We start from the raw sequence: 5639 nt of genomic DNA, 5'->3' as shown, positions 1-5639 counted from the left end.
TGGGAACGCGGCCGCAGCCGCGTTCCCAAACGGTGCCTTAGTCCTCTAGCATGTAGAAAAACTAGTTCAATATTGTCCTTTTTTAATCATACTATAGCTTATGCTGGGTTCTACTGTCCATGCCTCTATCATGAGCCTGTAAAAGTTATCAGCACAATAAGCGTAAAAAATCAACAGGATGGCATTGTTTCAAAAAGTTTGGAAGAAATAAAATAGTTTGATCATATTCATGGTAGAACTTTAATTTTTTATTTTAATTGGTTGACCGGTTGAATCTAATTGTATTAACCGGTCGATTATATCATATAAAAACTATGATTTTATGAAGTTTTTTTTTCAAATATATTTTACAAGTCATAATTGTTTTTGTCCAACTTATAAACTTAAAAATAGACTCTAATTTTATGAAGTTTTTCTTTCAAATATGTTATTGTTCATACAGTAGTGGGTAATTCTGAGTAATCAGACATAAGTCTGCCATAGCTAAATGATGATTTGCCCCAAATAGATTACATGGATGACATAACAAATGTATTTATGGACATAATGAGATAGGTCTAGGTTCAAGAGAAGGTGTGGTTGCGCTATAATGGAATGATAACTTAAAATGACCATAACTTTTGATCCGATCATTAGATCGCGCTTAAATTTTTACAGGAGTTTTTGAAAATCATTTTCCGTATAGTAGCTATTGCGTCGCTACGCAGATCATCAGATATTTAGATATCAAGAATCTTGCCAAGGCAGTTTTGAGATTTTCCTTATAATTTTTAGAATTGGTCGACCGGTTGAGCCACAAACAACTCATTTTGACCGTGTCGCGCTTCTGAAGTGTGAGATTTATTAAATGTCGTTATTATGAAGTGCAACAACTATCTTGTTGCTCTTAGAAATATCAACACTTAGAAAATATCGCGCTTCTGACGTGCAACATAGTCAAATTATGTTAAATTTTTACAGGAGTTTTTGAAAATCATTTTCCCCATAGTAGCTACTGCGTCGCTACGCAGATCATCAGATATTTAGATATCAAGAATCTTGCCAAGGCAGTTTTGAGATTTTTCTTATAATTTTTAGAATTGATCGACCGGTTGAGCCACAAACAACTCATTTTGACCGTGTCGCGCTTCTGAAGTGTGAGATTTATTAAATGTCGTTATTATGAAGTGCAACAACTATCTTGTTGCTCTTAGAAATATCAACACTTAGAAAATATCGCGCTTGTGACATGCAACATAGTCAAATTATGTTATTTCACCAAAACTTTTAACTCCTATACAAATTCACCATATTTTTTTTAAAAAATTTGTGTACTAATTGCCTAATTTATCTATTTTTTTAATGATCGAAAGAGAGGAAGGTGTAAATTACTACATTTTACTTCTAGTATGTTATTTTTTATTATTTTTTACTAATTACCTTTTAGTTAAATGTAATTTTATAGTGAAAGTTTTGTCTAGGTGTTTGATGAATTATTTAGCATTCCTCTTCGCAGCTTATGTACTTGCATATCCTTCAGGTATTAAATTGTTAATGATCTAGGTTGGGGCTGAACCTAGCCCATATATATAGGATTAGGCCTCGGGCTTAATAAACCCAGCCCATGTGGTTGAGCCAAGTCTAAACTCAAACATAATTATGCTTTTAATTTTAGGCTAAGAATGCATTTGACAAACATGCTTTAAACCCTTTCTTTTAGTTTTAATTTGTTTATATTTATGTGTCTAGCCAAACAGACCCATAAAATTTTCAAAAAGAATATGAAAAAAAATTCAAGGATCATTTTGAAATTATTTATGGGTTCTTTGTGTGTTTTCCAAATATTTTTATTTAATATCGGGTTGTAGATTCACACTATAAGATACATATATGCTATTAAAAATACCTCATTTTTCTCCAAAAATTTTGAAAAAACATTCAAAAATTAAAAAAATTCCCAGTTTCGGAAAACACAAAAACATGTTTTTCTTCAAAAAATTCATTTAATATTGGGTTGTAAACTTACACTGTAAAATATAGACCCGATATTAAAAATACCCGGTTTTCTCTGAAATCTCTTAAATATCCAAAAACATTCTAAACAATTCCTCATTTAAAAAAAAATATGCTAAAATTTGGGCTATATAACGGTTAAGACTTAACCCGATAATATAGAGACTTCCTCACAAAGAAATTTTTTTATTATACCTTAGATGAAACCAATAAATACAATGTCTTAGATTAACAATCAATCAACGATGTAGTTTACCATATGAAAGACGTACTGAGGGTGATATGTCTTTCCCTTGCATAACTAGTCCTTTTACCTAGATTCTCGTAGACTATAGATTTTCTAGTGACCAAGATATTAGGTGTGGACTCTTTCTAATCATAACTTTATGATTAACCCAAACATCCCATTTAATCTAAGAGGTAGATCCGCGATTTCGACACCATGCATGTCACGACAACTGACTTTTCTTTTTTTTTATTTCTCTTGGACTAGAACCATTAGACCCTATTAGGCCACTTTTCTCTTTTTTTCTTTTCTTTTCTTTTCACTTGAGGAAAGGTTGGGTTGAAGCCATCAGGCCTGGATGAGCCTTCTCTCTCTCTCTCTCTCTCTCTCTCTCTCTCTCTCTCTCTTGTTCTTCTTTCATCCTTCTCTTTTTTTTTCTTTTTTTTTTCCGGTTTTTGTCTTGTTTCGAGCCTAATTGGGCCCTTCTTTCTCTTCCTCTTCCTCTTCCTCTTCTCTTCTTTTTCTTCCTTTTCTTATCTTTGGGCCTGGTCGGGCTTTCTTTTTTCTTTTTCTCTTGTCATTTTCTTTTTTTTGGCTATGTTTGTTTCCCGGAATTCATTTTCCGGGAAACCACTTTCCAAACTTTTCTTTCTTTGTTTGTCATTAGGAAAGTTGGTTAACGGAAAACACTTTCCAGTCAAAGGAAAATTTGGCATGGTTTCCAGGAAAGTATTTTCCTGAAAAATTTGGGTGGAAAACACTTTCCGGAAGTTGTGGAAAATTTAGAAATGTCATATTATTTATTGATTATATCAAATTTGGTCCTCAAACTTTTGATTTATATATATATATATATATATATATATATATATATATTGTTTTGAATATTTATTTTTCAATTTCATCTCTTAAAATTTAATTTTTATATTAACTTTGGTCCTCATTTTTATAATTGTTATTTACTTTTCTCTTATCATTTTTTTATTGAAATTTTTTATTAATTTGGTCCTCATTCTTTTGATTGTTACTTATTTTTTTTGAAATAATTTATGAAATGTTAATTATTATTATTTTAATTTCTTCATCTTTCATCTTTTTTTTTTAAGATTTGATTTCTATTATTTCTATTATTATTTATTTTATTTGAGATAATTTATGAAATTATATTTTTTTTCAATTTTATTCTCATTCAATTTTTTAATTTGTAAGATTTGTTCCTCATTATTTTAATAAACTTGAGAAAAATAAAACATTAATAAGTTATTTTACAACTCATTTTCCACGACATAACCAAACACTGGAAACTATTTTTCAACTTATTTTCCATTACACTACCAAACATTAGAAAATAATTCACTTTTTCATAATTCACTTTCCAAAAAAAAACTTCTTTCCAGCAAATAAACAGTATCTTTATCTTTTCTTTTTTTTCCCTCGAGCCCGATTAGGCCCTTCCTTGTTCTTTTTCTTCTCCTCCAACCCAACCAGGCCCTTCTTTCTTCTTTTTTTTTTCTCCTTCTCTTTGAGATTGGGCTGATTTTATTTTGACCCCATCATCTCCATTCTTTTTGAAGTGTGAACATGATATTGTACATAGAAATCTTAAATCTAGTAATTAATTATTCGGGGGTTCTCTATTAAAACAACTTGAAACCCTTCTTTGACTGTAGGAACACTATTCTATTAGCACGTGTTACAATTATTTGAAATAACTCAGAAAGTAATTGGAAAGGAGCTAAACAGGTAGGGACACAAGTTGCCTGTATGCATGAATCTGCAACAAATTTCGTCAAGGGCTACAAGATATTGGTCTCGTCACACGTCTCCTCTGTGACCCTGATCTTGAATATTATCAGTACAAATAGCATATATTGCTGGCAACTTCAGGCTCTGTGTTCACAAAGAAGCATGTATTGCCCTTTCTACTGTTGATTTTTGAAGCAAGATTGAATGCTACAAGTTAGTGTCATTTACTGTAACAAGGGAGAAAAGGGCAGGGGGGAAGATGCCTCGACAATTCCTTCAAAGGCAAATGTGGAGAAGTCTGTCTAGCCATCAGTAAGAAGATAACGACGAATAATAAAAAAATCAATTTTCAAAATCCCAAATAATAAATTAAAAAAAAACCCCCAAAAACATTAAAATATCTTCATATGATATGATGTTTTAAATATAATGAAACTAGGAGAGCCTTTCCCTGTAAACAAATTAATTGAGAGATGTATAATGGAACCTGATAAAATGACACGGCTCTAGCTATAACCACACAAATGTTAGGCTTCCAATAAATTATCCACGACTCTATGGACTTCATATATATATATATATATATATATAACATTTTATTTTGTTTGTCATAAATATTTTTTTTTTCATCCACATAAATAAATTATTTTATTTTATTTTTTATGACTCGTTTATTTATTTCACGTGAAAGAACCATCTCAATTCAATATCTTAGGCTGTTGGGTGAAGTCCTAATATATGATTTATATTATTTTTTAACACACACCTTCAAGTGAAAGTTCTTTAAATTTGAAACTTGTATAGATTTATACTATCTTATGCTTAATTTTTATCAAATAAATAAGAGATAGTGAGATTCAAACTCATTACTGTTTGGTCATTAAGACTCTAATACTACGTAAAAGATCCATCTTAACTTAATAATTTAATCGTTAATAATTTAAATGATTAAGTAAAATTCTAAAATATAACTTATATTATTTTTTTAAAAAAGTATACATACCACATAAATATTGAGAAACCACGCATTGCCTAGTATTGGCTTTCCAGGAACCTATACGTGCGAAAGATAGTACAGAAATTCTTGGAAAGTGCTTCCATGGGAGGAGGAGTGAATTGAGGTCCAGCATGTATAGGGACCCCAAAAACATCTTCGATAGCAGCCCCATATATATATATAAACTTTTTTTCATTTCAATATCGATCTCTAGTAATGACCTTCCTTCTACTTTCCTTCTACTTGAAGTGTAAAGCAACAAGTCAACACTGAAGCTGTTTCTAGAATGGGAGAGCTTTCACTGTCCGGCACACCAGTACTTTCTTCGTAATCATCTTGCTGCATATCACGCATGAAATATTATTATATATATGCGTGAATTAGTAGACTTTTAGCATATGAAATATTATATATGTGTGTGAATTAGTAGACTCATTCATTAATTAAGATTGAAGTCCCTACATACTAAAAGGTCAAATTATTGGAAGTATTCTTGGTCGGCCAAACTAGCTAGGGTTGGCCATTAATTTCTGTCATATACATGCAGCAGCTTCTTCTTGTTTTCCAACTTTAATTACATATTCAGACAAAGTAACTATGGCTGAAATTTACGGGGTGTCTGAGAGTACCGTCACAATTATTTTCTGAAAGTATTTTCTTGTTTAGAAATGTATTAAA

The sequence above is a fragment of the Populus nigra genome, chromosome 14 (genome assembly GCF_951802175.1).
Source record: "Populus nigra chromosome 14, ddPopNigr1.1, whole genome shotgun sequence".
In the NCBI taxonomy this organism is placed as follows: Eukaryota; Viridiplantae; Streptophyta; class Magnoliopsida; order Malpighiales; family Salicaceae; genus Populus; species Populus nigra.
Note: the sequence above shows the minus strand (reverse complement) of the source record.